The sequence below is a fragment of the Rissa tridactyla genome, chromosome 15, assembly GCF_028500815.1.
Source record: "Rissa tridactyla isolate bRisTri1 chromosome 15, bRisTri1.patW.cur.20221130, whole genome shotgun sequence".
NCBI lineage: Eukaryota > Metazoa > Chordata > Aves > Charadriiformes > Laridae > Rissa > Rissa tridactyla.
This window is the reverse complement of record NC_071480.1, coordinates 3,161,984-3,178,068: the sequence shown is the minus strand read 5'-3', so window position 1 is coordinate 3,178,068 and position 16,085 is coordinate 3,161,984. Positions and strand designations below refer to the sequence as shown.

Sequence of the window (16,085 nt, the reverse complement as noted above, 5' to 3'; positions counted from 1 at the left end):
CACTTGCAGGAGCAGACGGGGTGGCATCAGATTTAGAAAAAAGAAACATCATTAAGAGCACTCACTCGCCTTATAATTCACCGGTGTGGCCAGTAAAGAAACCAACCGGGCAATGGCGTTTCACAGTAGATTACCGAAAGTTAAACGCCAACACTGCACCCCTGACCGCTGCGGTTCCGAATATCGCGGAAATTGTGACAATGATAAAAGGAGCTGCCCGTCCTTGGATGGCTGCCTTAGATGTAAAAGGCAGGTTTTTTATGATTCCCCTCCTTGAGCAGGACAAAGCGCGGTTTGCATTCCCGTGGAAAGGAGCCCAATGTATTTTAACCGACTTCCACAAGGGTACGAGCATTCCCCCACCATTGCTCCTAATGCTTTAGCTAAAGTGCCATCAGCGATTCCTGTTTCACAGGGATGCACGGTATACCAATATATTGATGACATCCTAATAGGGGGAGAGAGCCAAGAAAGTGTACAAGACATGATGCAAAACATCCAAAAAACATTATCGGATTTAGGATTGGAAATTCCAGACGCAAAGTGTCAGGGACGTGCAGAGGAAGTTAAATTCCTGGGGGTCTGGTGGATTAAGGGAGCTGCTTCTGTCCCTCAGGATACCCTGAAAAAAATAGAGCATGGACAGAATCCTTCCAGCACGAAGGAGTTACAGCAAGTTCTGGGAACTTTAAGTTATTGCCGTAAACACATCCCTGGCTTTTCCATCATTGCTCGCCCCCTTTATTGTTTGCTGAAAAAGGGTAGATCCTGGGAGCGGACTGAACAACATACTAATGCACTGGAATTGCTAATAAAGGAGCTAAGGTTATTCCAACAACTTGGCGCCATCCCTCCAACTGACCCTGTCCATGTGGAATGGGGCTTCAGTGAACATGGTTCTCATTGTAACTTGTGGCAGAAGGGACCAGCAGGACCGGAGAGACCATTAGAATTTAGCTCTCACTCCTTCAATGATACTGAGAGCAGATATTCAGACCTTGAGAAAGGTTTACTGTCCCTGGTGCGAGCATTGCAACGAGCAGAGCAGATAAGGAGAGAACAAAGCGTGGTTGTTCGGGGCCCTTTTCGTCTCCTAGATGTGGTCCGTCAAGGGACAGCACCACCAGCCGGCATTGCCCAGAAACCCACAGTTCGAAAGTGGTATGCTTATTTAGAAGGCATTAATGAAATCATGCCAGTCTCTGAAGGCAGTGTTAAAGTATCCAAGCTCCAGAAGGATATAGATGGTGCCCTATTGTTCCAATCCCCACCAAACAGACCATCTCCAATCCAAGAAGCACCTCCTCTGAAAGAAGGCAGTGATCTTACAGGAGTGTGGTTTACTGATGCATCGTTTCACTGTGAGAACAATAAGTGGAAATACAAAGCCGTAGCACTGGAAGTAGCAACGGGGGAAAGAGCAATTGAAACAGGAGAAGGTAGCGCACAAGTAGGGGAACTCAGAGCTGTCCTACTAGCTGCACGACATGGGGCTACTCACATTTACACTGACTCATATGCTGTTTTTAAAGGAGCCACTGAATGGATCGGACACTGGACAGCCAACGATTGGCAGGTGAACAGAGTCCCAATTTGGGAGACAGATAGTTGGAAGCAACTGTTAGAAAGAGGAGGGCAGAGAGCATTGCACATTGGTTGGGTAAAAGGTCATGATCGTTCGAACTCGATCACTGCTCAGTTCAACCAACAGGTAGATAGCCTCACGCGGCTGCAGCAAATTGACATTGTAGATGATGGTGGGGAATGGGAACGCTTAGTTGAATGGTTACGTGTTAAGCGTGGCCACGCAGGCCGTGCTGATGTGTATCAGGAAGGACTAGCCCGGGGGTGGCCTGTATCAGCTGAACTGTGCGAACAAGTAGTAACTGCCTGTTCACAATGTCGCCTACGGCTCAATAAAGATCATCCGAGTAAGGCGCCTCCCTTACCCATTCGGGACAAGAAACCATTGTGGCATTCCTGGCAAATTGATTGTATTGGGCCCTTGAGATCATCAGGTGAGAAAAGAGACATCCTAGTAGGAGTGGAGATTATCTCTGGCCTCACTATGGCCACCAGCTTCAAATCAGCTACCGGGGACAACACAGTGAAAGGCCTACAAGGGTGGTACCGCACCCTTCCCCTTCCTGAGGCAATCCAAAGTGATAACGGTTCACACTTTACCGCTTCGGTGGTACAAGATTGGGCCAAAGAAGAAGGCATTCGATGGGTATTTCATACTCCCTGTTATCCTCAGGCTGATGGCATTGTTGAACGCACCAATGGATTGGTTATGCGTTTTGCAAAAACTCATGAACCTGGTTGGCATTTGCGATGGGATGATGCCACCTATCAATTCAATAACGGAGTGGAGATGGCTGTCCTAGAATGAAAGCTTTCTGTGTATCTGCCAATATCATCACTCCAAAAGTTCCCAATGAACCAGGAAAATACCTAGGACAATTTCACCCTGGGCAACCTGTGTTAGTGAAAATGCCTCAAATTGGCACAGTACCAATGGTGCTAGCTACTCCCCAAAATCCCCATGCATGGGAAGCCAAAGACTGTTCAGGGAAGATACACCGGATCTGCACCCGGTGGATCTCGCCCCCTTTTTGACCCCGTCGCTCAAAGAAGACCGAGCAGATTCCCTTTTCTTTTGTGTCTTACAGGAACCTTAGATGAACTGTACGTGGACAGACAAACTGTTGCCACCTCACAACGACTGAAGAGAGATGTGACTGGTATCTTAGGAACAGGACTGGGAGTCTTAAATAGTATAGATACTTGCAAAGAAACTAGTCACAACTACTAGTGATCTAGACAAGTTAAAACATCCTCTACAGTCCTCTCGATCGGCATTGGGAAATCACCAATGGCTTTTATTGAATATATTGCCTCAGTGGGAAGAAACAGGTGAAAAGGACCATCAGCTGATCACAAATGCACTTGGTACAACCCAAAACAAAGTTTCTTTGGCTCTTAGTTGTATCCAAGCCCAAGTATGGATGTGTAGGAATGTCTCTGAGAGAAAATGGCCATGTGAGCCAGCCTCCCTACTGTGAGAGATTAGATTAAGGGCAAAACAGGCGGTAGAAGATGGCATTAGTACATGGGAAAAACGGGAACTGAGAAGGCAGAGGAGGGCAAGCAAGGTGGTGACAGGGCTGGAAGGCATGTCATCTGAGGAGCGTCTGAGCGCTGGGGGTTGGTCTCGTCTGGAGAGCAGGAGGCTGAGGGGAGAGCTCGTGGCTCTGTGCAGCTTCCTGAGGAGGGGACGCGGAGAAGGGAGATGCTGAGCTCTTCTCCTGGGCATCCAGGGACAGGATGCGTGGAAATGGCTCAAGGCCGCACCAGGGGAGGTTCAGCCTGGGCATTAGGAAGAGTTTTTTCACCAAGAGGGTGGTCAAACCCTGGAACAGGCATCCTCGAGAGGTGGTTGGTGCCCCAAGTCTCTCTGTGCCCAAGAGGCACTTGGACAATGCCCTTAAGAACACGCTTTAACTCGTGGTGAGCCCTGCAGTTTGGGTTCTGGTCTTTCTCTTCCCTTTTCCTCCTTCTCTGGCGCAGAGCAGCTCCCTGCGGTCCCCGAGAGCTGCGGGCGGTGGTGGTGCAGCTGCTGCAGGGGACGGGAGTTTTGGGTGCAGGAGGGTGCTCCGGGCAGGGGGTTGGGAGGCCGGACGCGGAGCAGCAGCGGTGCCGGGAGCTGCGCCGGGCCCTGCCAAGGCCAAGGGGACTGCGCCCGCCCGGGGCCCGCAGCAGCTCCCCCCACCCCGGTGGCGTCCCTGGGGCTGCCCTGGGGCAGGGGCTCAGCCCCCGACGCCGGGGGTGCCCCGTCGGGGACCGGGGACCTCCCCCCGCACCTTCTGCGCGCCGGACCCACAGAGGGGCAGCCGCTGCCCGAGGGCGCCCTTGGCTGCGTTGGCCCCGGGCTGTGGAGCTGGGAGGGGGAACGGGCAATAAAGAGCTGGGGTTTCCAGGCACTTTTGGCCCCTGCCGTGATTTCTTTGTTTGTTTCTTTCCTTATTTCCCCCCTGGCTGGTGTCGGGGCTGCCCAAGGTGCAGGCAGAGGAGGGGAGGAGGGTCCCTGCCTGGCCGGCAGCTCCCCCCTGGCCGTCCTGGGGGTGATTTGGGGTGATTGGGCAGCGCAGGGAGGCAAAGCCGGGCTGCGGAGCCGTGGACGGGGGTGATTGTCCCGAGGCTTTGGGGGCTTTGCCCCTAGCCCTGTCCCCGCGGGAGGGGACGCTGGCCGGGGTCCAGCCGAAGGCCTGGAAGCCCTTGTGGTCGTGTGTGTCCGTCCCCTCCCGCTCCCCAAGGTCTGTCCTTGTCCCGGGGGCTCCGTGCTGCTTTCTGCGTGGGGCCGTGTCCGTGGGTCCTGCGGGGACCCGTCTGTCCTGGCTGCCCCTGGGGAAGGGGACAGGGGAGTCCCCCCCCGCCACTGCCACCCCGCTGGTGGTGACTCGGCCCTGGGGGCGGCTCGTTGCCCTTCGGGGTCCCATGTGGGGCTGAGGCACCTGGTGGGGGCCGATTCCCGCTGTCCCCCGTGCTCCCTCCCCTCCCAGACAGGCACGGAGCGGGGCTGGAGAAACAACTTTTAATGGAAAAACACGAGAGAAAAGGCCCTATCGAAGCTACTCTAAGCCCCCCTCCCTCAAACGCACCCCCCTCCCCTAAACACATCCCTCCCCCCAAATACACTGCCCACCGCAACCTTTAATGGAAAAACACAGGAGAAAAGGTCCTATCGAAGCTACTCTAACCCCCCCTCCCTCAAAGGCACCCCCCTCCCCTAAACTCAACCCCCATCTCTCAAAATACACTACCCCCCCTTTAAATATACCTGCCTCCCCTAAACACACCCACCTCCCCAAACACCCTGCCCGCTACAACTTTTAATGGAAAACCAGGAAAGAAGAGTCCCTATCGAAGCTACTCTAACCCCCCCTCCCCTAAACATGTCCCTCTCCCCAACCCCCCCAAACACACCACCCCTCCAGATACAGTCCCCTCCCTTAAATCTGCCCCCCACCCCCCTCTCCTAAATACAACCCTCCCCCCACCCCCTAAATGTAGCCCCCCTCTGCCCCCCATCATCTGCGTCTCCTCGCTGGGGGGCGTCTCTTCCCCCCCGCCACCCCCGGCCTGTCCGCCAGAGCCCTGCGCTTCCTGGGTGGCACCGACGGGGAGCTCGTCCCCCGCTTCGTCCCCCGCTTCGTCCCCCGCTTCTCTGCCATGGTGGGCTGGGCTGGCGGCAGCTCCATCCCCACGTCACCACATGGCTCCTGGGACTTTGTCCTGGAGAAGATATCCTCCAGGACAACAACGGCCTTCCGGGTCACCTCCACGCCAAAGTACTTGATGGGCACCTCCTGGGGCACTGCAAGGTGGCCGGCCGTGTCCCCGAGGGCTTGGCTGTGGGGGACAGCAGAGGGGCTCCTGGGGACATCGCTTTCAAGGTGGCTGGCCGCGTCCCCGAGGGCTTGGCTGTGGGCGACTGCAGAGGAGGTGCTGGGGACGTCGCTCTCTGTCCCGTAGCGAATTCTTCCAGGATTCGTGCACCCTCCAGGAGCTCCTCCATGCTGCAATCAAGCATCAGCAGATCCTCGGGCAGCGAAAGAGAGTCGATGTCGCAGACCAGGGCGGCTTCACTGGTACCACCGGGGTCAGAGTCCAAGAGCCTCAGGGCCTCCTTGAGAGACACTGCGTGGGGCACGGCAAGGTGGCCGGCCGCGTCCCCGAGGGCTTGGCTGTGGGGGACAGCAGAGGGGCTGGTGGGGACATTGCTCTCCCAGGAGTTGTTGCTGCTCGAGGAGGTGTCACTCTTTAGGGAGATGCTGTCGTACTCTGTGATGTCCTGCTCTGAGTAAGTGATGTTCTTTGGGGAGAAGGTGAGCTCTGGGGAGATGTCTCTCTCAGAGGAGATGTCGCTCCTTGGAGAGACGTTGCTCTTTGGGGAGCTGATGGTGCTCCAGGAGATGTTGCTGCCCAGGGGTGTCTGCGTGGAGGAGGCCCTGCTGGAGCTGTTGGTCTCTGAAGACCATTCCTCTGCGTTCTCAGAGGCAGGGATGGAGGTTGGCAGCTCGGTGGGTGCTGGGGCCACCACTCTCCCCTCTCTGCCAGTGCCACCGCGGTCCCCAGGCCTGGTGATGCTGGTGTCAGGGTCCTGGCCATCCTCCACTGCGTCCGGGGAGGAACCCAAGAGCCTGAGGGGCTCTTGGGGGAGCATCTCCTCGGTCACGTCAATGTTGGCATCCGCGTCGCCAGGAGCTTCTTTGTGGGGGACAGCAGCGGGTCTGGTGGGGGGGACGCAGGCGCCCATGGGGACGCGGCTGACAGGGGGTGCCCCCACAGGGGTGGCCTTGAGGTGCTGGCGTCCGGGGATGGAGGTGAGCAGCAGCGTGGGGGCTGTGGGCACCGCTGTGCCCTGGTGGCCGTAAGCTGGGAACTGCGTCGCGTGGGGCAGTGGATGTTGTCCCTGGGGGGTGCCAGGGGCTGCCCAGGCTGGGAGGGTCCCGCAGCCCCTGGGGCCCCACAGGGCAGCGCCTGGTGGAGCAGCGGCGCCGTGGCCGAGGGTGGCGGTGGCTGGCGCAGGCCCATTGGTGGTGGTCCACTCAACGTGGAGGAGGCGGGGGTCGACGCAGCAGCAGCCGCATGGGGCCCTGTGCAGCCCTGTGTGGGTGGGAGGGAGCCGTGGTGGGCCGGGGGCACCCTCCAGGGCACCCACCGAGCCGCCCCCCATGGCCATCAGGGTGCTGATGGTGTCACGGTGGCAGAGGGGACAGGGGTGCCATACCTGGTGGTGGGGCCTGTGGGGCCGCCCCCACTGGGGGTGCCCAGGCTGCAGGGAATGGCTGCTGCTGCCCGCGCGGTGGGAACAGGGTGGCTGCGCCTGGAAGAGAGACAGGAGCCATGGCCGGTGGTCACCTCCTGCGCTCTCGTCCCCGAGAGGCGGCCCCAAGTATTGGGGAAATTCTCAGGAACTGGGATTCACTGGGCAGGCGAGGGCAGGGACACTCAGCCGGGCTTGCTGAGCCCCCGTGCCAGAACTGCCGGGGGGGGAACAGGGGAGGTGGGATGGTGAAGGTGACCATGGAGAGGGGAGGGGGAGGCTGAAGGTGCCCAGGGTTCTTGGGTGCCAAAAGGTGTTGGGGTGGCAGGGGGGACAGGGGTGCCATAGCTGGTGGTGGGGCCTGTGGGGCCGCCCCCACTGGGGGTGCCCAGGCCGTGGGGAAGAGCAGCTGCTGCCCGGGTGGTGGGAACAGGGTGGCTGCACCTGGAAGAGAGACAGGAGCCATGGTCACCTCCTGCGCTCTTGGCCCCGACAGCGTCCCCGGGCTGTGGGTCGGGGTCGGTCCCTGCCTTGGGGGTAGAAGGTTTGTGGGAGCACGAAAGCCTGAAGGCTCTGGGGCGCCGGTGGGGCGCAGGGGCCGCGCAGCGGGAGCCACGGAGGTGGCAGCACCATGGTCGGTCCCCTCAGTCTCTCCGCTGCTAAGGACTCTTTGGCGTCTCCAGGATGGAATGTTGGGGCTCCCTGTGCTCCGCCCCCTCCCAACGGCCCCCCCAACAGCCCCCCCAGCTCCTCCTGGGGAGGGAAGGGGCTCGGGGGGGCTGAGGGCCTGCAGCCCCTACGGTCGGCTACCACGGGCTGTGGGTGCAAGTGCCTTTGGCTGGAGCCTTGGTGTGTTCCCAGAGCTGGGGTGTCCTCGGGGTGAGCTGGGCTCGGTGGGACGGTCCCACGGCTGGGGGACCGTGCTGGAGGTGCCGGGCTGTGCCAGGGGGGTGGGAGGGCAGGGGTGGAGGGGTCGCACCGTACCCAAGGGAGAGGTTTGATGGTCCAGCCACAATGGTGCAGTGGGGGTCTGCGACCCATCGCCCAGCCAGGATGCCGGCACTGAGGCCATGAGTGTCTGAATCTCTAGGGGATGAGGAGACACCTCTGTGTCAGGAGCCCGTCTCCTTATGGCAGATTTCATCTTCCCAGACAGCATCTGGGAAGCCCCTGGTGCTGTGAGGAGCAGGGCTGGGCAGTTCCTGCAGTTTGTGGGAGATGGGAACTTCTTGTCGGCAGTGCTTGGGGGCCATCAAGGAAAGATGCCCTCCGAGACATGGTGGTTGTGAGCGGAGAAGGACTCGTGGGAGACGGGAAGGTCTCGGCTGCAGACATCATGAAATGGTTGAGTTTCAAATTGTCAGAAAAAGGGTGGGCAGAGTTGCTCCCCTGGATTTTGGGAGCTGAATGCCCCGTTAGGAAGGTTGCTGGTGATCCCAAACTGGGAGGTGCTGTTGAGTCTGTTGAGGGCCAAGAGGCCTTGCAGAAGACTCTAGATGGCTTGGAGCATTGGGCAATCCTGAGCGGCGTGAAGTTGAACCAGTCCAAGTGCCGCGTTCTGCATGTGGGAGGGAGGGAGTAACGGCGGCCCGAGTGGGAATGGGGAGGGGGCGTCTGGGGAGCAGCCCTGCAGAAAGGGGTCTGGGGGTGGTGAGCAGCTCAGGAGGAGCCAGCGGCGTCCCCTGGCACCAAGAGGGCAAGTGCATCGTGGGGGGCATCAAATGTAGGAATGTGTCTGAGAGAAAATGGCCATGTGAGCCAGCCTCTTAGATTAAGAGCAAAACAGGCGGTAGAAGATGGCATTAGTACATGGGAAAAACGGGAACTGAGAAGGCAGAAAACATGTTGTGCTAATGACTAAGCAATTTACTGTGCGAATTCTTGTAACCAATCTGATGTGTGAACGAACTGCATGCACAGCGCGTGGACAGTGTAACTGGCTGATCAGAAATAAGCGAGTCGCGTGTACGGCTACAACACAGGGTATAAAAGATGATGATCGGTGCTTAATAAACGGCTTCTGTTGATTCACATTGGATCGTCTGGAGTCCAGTTATTTCTCCTCAACGGGGTGCGGGAGGAGAAACCCTGCTCTCTGCTAAGACACTAGGGGAACCCACTAGCAGGGTTTGACCAGCCACATTTTAACCAAAAGAGGCAGAAAATGCCAGCGACGACACTGTGAGCACCCGGAGATCTGCGGAAAGGTCTGAAAGTCCATTCAGTCCCTGGCCAGATGAGAGAGAGCTTCACCCGGAGCTGCTTCTGGACTTTCTCATGGGATCTTTTGAGAGAGGTCCCAGCCCTAGCTCTGTCCCAGCATCAGTGACACCTCCAGCATCTGAGCTGATCCCATCCCTGCTACGAGTCCCTCTTCACCAGCAGCAGCCAAGGGAGCACAGCCGCCAGCATGGCCACCGTCAAGATGAGCAGGACGGCGAGGGCGATGGGCGACTGGCAGCATTTCACCCCCAGGGCCGAGCTGGATGACACCGAGCTTCGTGTTTCTGTTCTGCTTCTCCTCCCTAGGGAGCTGCAGTCCACATCCACCAGTGGCATCCCATGGTCACTGATGACAAAGATGTGGGCTTCCCGCGCCAGCTCTCCTGGGACCCCCTGCGAGTCCATGGGGCTGTTTCCTGTGCTGCAGCACCGGTCGAAGCTCTGCACCGGCATCACAAAATGGCTGGGCACCACCAAGGTGTTGCTGGCCTCCAATTTGGTCAGATGGGACAAGGAGGAAGGTGACAGAGGCATCTCCAGGGCCCGGAGGTTGGTGCCTGCCTTGGGCGGCCATAGAGCTGCCTTCTTGCTGAGGAAAGTCACGTAGCGGCAGATGGGCAGATGATGCTGCTCTGGACCTGGCCGTCAAGCTTGGCGGAGAGCAAGCACTTCACCAGGCAGTCGTGGCAGAAGGTGTGCCCGCAGCTGAGCTGGCGGTGCATGGCCTCCAGCAGGTGGAACTTCTCGTAGCACACGGGGCACTCGGCCGGGGGTCCCTCCTTGCTGGACGAGGCCTCAGACATCCCTGCTCTGTCAGCCACAGGTGCTCCCCAGCTGCGAGGAAGAAGCACGATGGGTTAATAAGGTTGAAATGATAAGCATGATCCATCTCTTCATCTCTCCTCCTCCTCCCTGCTCTCTTGCTTTTGCCCTCTTGCCCCTAACAGATGCAGTTGACAGCTACTAGGCATCCTCTCAACAAGACAGGGCATTTTCAGGAGCATTACGCCTCTCAGTGTGGCCCTTGGGGCAAGAGAGAGATGACGGGAGGACCCCAACTCCAGAGCCAGCGGGGGCAACAATCCCCGTCTGCAAAATCACATGCACGAGCCCCTGGATGGATGTGCTCAGCACGTGACACAGATAAAGCAGGTTCAGCTTGTGTCACGAGTGCCGCCGTGCACTGCTGCCAGCTCCAGGTGCACGGGAGGTGGGAACTCCCATCCCACAAAGAAACCTGCCATGGAAAGGGAGATGCTCCCATCCCAGGGGACACAGAGGGGCCAGCGGGAGCAGGGGGAGGCCAGGGCAGTGGGACAGGTGGGAGCACAGGACCCCCCGGGGATGGAGAGGGGGCATGCTGGACCCGGGGCAGGCAGCGAGCACCCACGCCAGGCTCCTTCCAGGCTGCTGGAGGATGTCCCAGGCTGGTGGCCAGGCCACAGCCATCTCCAGGCTGTGCTCCTCACGCCGGAGCATGGTGTGGTCAGCAACCCCCGGAGCCCAGCGTCTCCTCTTAGTCAGAGCGGGGAGGGCAGAGCCCAGCCATCCCGCCTGGCCCCTGCCCCAGCCTGGGGCGCCAGGGGGAGCGCGGGGCCGCTGGGATCCCCAGAGCCGCGTCTGGGCTGGGTCTGAAGCTCTGCCGTGCGTCTCCCAGGGCAGGGAGCATTCATGCGGCGGCTCAAGGAAGGGAGAGGGGAGCGGGAAGAAGGGAGAGAGGAGAGGGGAAAAGGGAGAAGGGAGCGGGAGATGGATGAAGGGCGGAGGAAGAGGAGAGGGGAGAGGGGAGAGGAGAGAGGGGAGAGGGGGGGAGGGATGCTCAGCTCAGCTCCTTTCTCTTAAAACTGGAGCTTCATAAAACCTGCAGGTTTTTCCAGACCTTGCAGCATTGTCAGACCCGACCCAACCTGCACCCCTTTTCTCACGCATGACTGTGCCCATGGGCATCCTCACAGCTGTCTCTGGAGGTTTTGCCATCCCCTCCTTGGCTGACCTCCTCTTCCTTGGGAGCCATCCCCTGCGCCAGGACGGTCACAAGAACACAACAAACCATCCCCTCCCAATCAAAGAGAAGAAAGATGCAGGCTCCTGCTCTGCTTTAAGAGGGATCAGGGACCTGGTCCCCCAAAGTGCTGCAGAAGGAGACCCTGACCCTGTGCACCAGCTCCTCTGTGCCCCCAAAGCCCCCTTACCTGCTGCAGGGCACCAGGGCAGGAGCCCCTCCATGCACTCCACTGCTGTCCCCAGAAGCGGGGCTGGCCGTGCCCCAGCACCGAGCACCAGCTGGGGAGAGGACTGGGACACCTATCTAACACGGAGGTGTTGGCTGCGTGTGTCATGCGGGCGCGTTGCGCAGAAGCTGGAGCAGGGACAGGGCCAGCTCCCGGGGATTGAATGCGGAGGAACTCGTTCCCCGTTTTAAAGGCCTGATATTTGCCTGGTTGGCCAGGGAGGGGGCGAGGAGCCAGTGTCAGGCGTCGGAGGGCAGGGACAGGCAGCACGGTCCTGCCTGCTTTCCCTCATGTGATGGGCACCTGTAGTCGGGCTCATCCCTGAGCTCAAACCCCAATGAAACAGTCGCTAAAGGGGATGTCGGGAGCCCAAATTCCCTCTGTTGCTGCAGAGCAGGGTGACCGGCAGCACCCTGCACCAGGGCTGGGCTCCTGCCAAACAATTCTTGCCTCCAGCCGCCACAGCTCCCTGTTCCTCGCCCTGGCCACATCTTCATCCCTACGCCCCCTCCCCTCCTCATCCCCCAAACACTCCTCACTCCAGCCCTGCGCTCCCCGCCCTACACCATCAGACGCTCACCCGAGCATCGGTGTGGCAGCACACAGCCCAGCAAACACACTCCAGCAGGCTCGAGGGCCACTGCTGCCTTGAACCTGCCCTGGAGGGGGTTTCCAGCATCCTTGGGAACTGCAGTCCAGGCAGCGGCAGGAGCCCTGTGGGCTCAGGGCAGGCAGAAGCCCCGAGCTTGGCCATCTCAGCAGCCGCAGGTGGCTCATGAGTCACTGTTTGGCCAGGTGCCTGCTGGAAACACACGTGGAGAAGGTTCCCTGTGGCCTTACATGTGTCCCAGGGTGCTGCCCATCCCTCGCTTGACCCCCAGGAGAGAAGCTGAGAGGTGTCTCCCCTGCAAAGCCTTGAAAAAACTGCCACGGGGTGGGTCACTCCTCCCACAGTCTCGACTCTTTCCAGCCACCTCTGCCACCCCTCAGCCCGGCCAGTGGCCACGGGGCTGCCAGCCCACACTCAGGCTTGCTGAGCGGCTCCACAGGGATGTGAGGATGAGATTCCCAGAGCAGGCACAGTGACCCCAAGGCGCCCCGCCTGCACGCCTTCCCCAGCTCTGGCTGTGGCAGTGCAGCCACGGGACCTGGATTTGAACCATCAAGGGGCCCCAATGGCCTGGAGGGCCTGGAGTCTCCATCATGGAAAGCCTTCCGGAGAACCCTGACATAGCGGGGAGTCTTGCCTTGGGGCAGAGAGATGCTCCGCACAAGCATTCCCAGCCCTGCGGTCCTCCAGCCCCAAGAAGATGCCCAGGGCTCTGCAGGATCTGTGGGGCAGGCAGAAGAGGAGATGCACCTCTGGCACCCAAACCCCAGTGAGATGGGCCCTGGAGGTCCTCTATGGGCAGGAGGGGTGGTTTCGTGCGGCTGGCAGTCGCGGCAGGGCTGCAGGCGTGGGCAGCAGTATCAGTCGCTCGTGGGTGCAGCGGTTGCAGCAGTTACAACATGGGGCTGGTTTCTGGAAGGAGCAGGGGAGGTGCAGCCCCACCGAGCCGTCCCGTGCACTGGGGCAGCTGCCAAAAGAGAGCACCCATGGTGGGAGACATGCCCCGGGGGGGATGTCTCAAGCCGTGAAGGCCTGTCCCTCGCTGGAAGGAGACCCGGAGCATGTCAACACCTTCCACACCCCCCGCTTAAGATCAGGGACCAAGCCACTCCACTCGTTATCCCAGTTTTCTTGGGATGGTCCAGAAATTGAGGCTGAAACCTCTCCAGACAGATCGTGCCGGGGCTGAGGTTGCACAGTCACCCCTGGGGTAGGCATCCCCATCCCCCTCCCTGGCCCCTCCTTGAAGCTGCTGGAGGTGCCAGGGTTGCACCCACCGAGATCTCCATTGCTGAATGAGTGATCTGGGCCAGCGAGAGCAGATTTGGGGCAGCCGAGCATCTCCCCAGCTTCAGTTTGCTCTCTGCCAGCACCAAGGCGGGGTGGAAATTCCTGTTTCCCATACTTTGAATGCTCCCCGCCGTCGGAAACTATGAGCTCACGGCTCTATACATAGGCACTGGAAAAACGAGTCTGCCTCCCTTTGCCGCTTTGACCACGCCAAAATCAAAGGGATTTTGGCATATCACAGCCCTGGCTCTGTGAGCAGTTTCGTTCTTTCCTGGGCATGGCTTTTCTCGCCGCCTTTGCCCCACTTCCACATGCAGCAGCATCTTTCCTGAATGACGGGATTGAGTCTGCTGGTGCTTGAGGGAGGAGAAACCAGTTTCAGGAGCAAAGCAAGTCCCTATACGCTGCCTGTATGTTTTTCTCCGGCTTTAAGCAATGCAGCTCACGGCCAGCGTTTCAGCCCCCTCAAACCCAGTGCAGGGTCAAGGTCTCCAGGATCCTTTTATCCAAGCAAGAAGGCAGCATCAGGCTCAGCTTCTCTCCACGGACCACAGCTGAGACCTTCTCTGCTCTGAGGTTGGTGGCTTCCAGGGAACAAGAGACATTCTGACCCAGAAGAGGACACAGCCCTCCCTACAGGCGGGGGTGGCCGGGGGTCCCTTCACTAAAACTGCGATGGCTTTTGGGCAGAGCTCTGCAGCCTTTTGCAAGGACAAGAGGATGCTGCAGACAGCCCTTGTCTTCCACAGCATCACCCCAACTTCCCACTGTCACCGACCAGGTGGGGAGGAGGGAAAATAATATTAGATATAGTTACGTGAAAGTGCTCATTTTCAAAGCACATTTAAAGCCAGATGATCGAACTATATGTGAGCCTGGTGCCAGGCAAATACTCACTATAGGTCTCGATATTTCCATAACAAATCCATGCTGCACTTCTCCAAATCATAAGAGATGAAGCAGGGACATTTCCAATAAGCAGAGACGTGTCCTCCATCCCTTCTCTCAACGAGGGCGAGGATCCCGGTGAGAAAAATCATGGATTTATTCCTGACGGCAAGATGCACGCGCGGAGCTTTGCCATGCAGCCACAACCCATCCACATGGCTGGTGGCTGCTGGAAAGGATGGGCTGGGTGAAGTGTCCCTCACCTGGGGACACCTGCCCCATCCCTCCCACGACACGGCCAGTCCTCCCGAACTCCCCCAGGTTTTTCCTTAGCGATGGCTCAACCTGCAAATCTGAGGCTTTCTAGAAGTTTCTGCTCAGCCTGTTCTCCTCCCACCACTTCCCAGCCCCGGCTCAAACATGGTGAATAGTTGGCACTGGTGGGAACCAGGTGAAGGGAAGAGGGGAAAAAGTAAATCCAAGGGGTGGAGGGTCCAAGGGTCCTGGCCCCTGTCTTAGTTGTATCCCTTCCCGTGCTGTCAAAATAAACTCACATAGATGGAAAAGATGGGTGAGTTTGGAGGCACCCAAGCCCTTTAAGGGGGTCCATCTTTTCCCATACTTGCTTTACTTGAATTCAGAGTGGGAAAATAAGTGTCTTTTCCTTCTGCATGTCTCCATCCTGCCTGTCAGGCACCTGGCAGGATGGAGACGCACCATCAAGCTGCTGATTTAGCTAAGACAGACCAAAACACCTAGCAGAAGCTCTTCCGACAGCTTTCTCCTCAGCGCTTTTTGCCGTGCCCAGCAGCTGGTACTCTCGGATCTGCTGTGGCCACCCTAAAAAAAAAAAAAAAAAAAAAGACCTGGGTGCACCGTAAAAAAAAGCCCTGGGCCTGCCTCTCCAGGGGTGCCAAGGTCTGGAGCTGGTGGTCCCCACCAGCTGGGATGCTGCCTCTTCCCCACCAGGATGGATGGGATCTGCTTATCCTCCTGATGATCAGAAATTTACATCCAGTCATTTGACATGACGAATGCTTATCAAACACCAAGGAACAACGGGGTACATCCCCAAACCCCTCTCCAATGCCTGTTTTCCCACCAGATGCTGCGGTTTTGCGAAGGCACCTGCACAGTACCTGGGCATCACAGCACCCACCTGCCTCTGCCTCCAACAAACCCTCCCAGGAATGACCCCGAGCCTGGTGTGAGCCCTTGGAGCCTTATTCTGACAGCAAAACTTGGGGATTTGTCTCGTCCAGTCCAGGCCGAGCCACACAGCCCCACGGTGCATGGGGTTTTCCCATACCTGGGAGGGCAACTGCACTCTCCAGGGGCTCCTTCAGCTTCTTTCCCCCCTCCACCAACACAGCGTCAGCTCAGTGAGTCCGGGGGCAGCCCAAGGCAAGCGCCTCAGATGATGAGCAAGACCAGGGCTGCACAAAACCCCTGGATGTGGGGGCAAAATGGCTTGTCCCCCCTTCCCCGGTGCCCACACCAGCCCCTCGGGGGAAGCACACAAACCTGCTGTAGACCCTCCGCGGTCACTGTGACCCGTCCCTGCTGTGCCATGAGCCATGCCACTCCAGGGATGTTTTACCACCCGCGTCCCCTGCAGCAGCGGGTATTGCCGGACTCTTTTACGCCATCCCCTCTGGCTGCCTTTTTACCAGGCAGCTCCCTCGAGCCTTATTCTGGGGGACAATGCACAGAATCCCTGCAACATCAGGAGAAAAGGCTGCCGGGGTTAGGGATTGGGGGGCTTTTACCAAAACGGGATGTTCCCTGTGGTTTTGGCTGCCAGGTTGTGTTGCAGTTTGGCTTTTTCCTCCAAGCCCTGTCTCCCGGAGGGCCGAGACTGCAGAGGGGTTGCTGCCTTTAATGGGAACAAGTAGAGGTCAGCTTCTAGCCCTGCAACACCACACACGCTGGAGCGGCCCGGAAAGGAAAGGCTCCATAAAAGGAGCACTAAATACTGGATTTTGGTTCATTTCATGATCTTTCCAGGGTCTTA

General features: G+C 58.5%; 1 pseudogene; it reads right to left on the bottom strand.

Annotated features, from left to right (window-relative positions):
* Positions 1–9,190: 9,190 nt before the first annotated feature.
* On the bottom strand, positions 9,191–9,855 carry LOC128918109 (RING finger protein 222-like; annotated as a pseudogene).
* Positions 9,856–16,085: the final 6,230 nt, after the last annotated feature.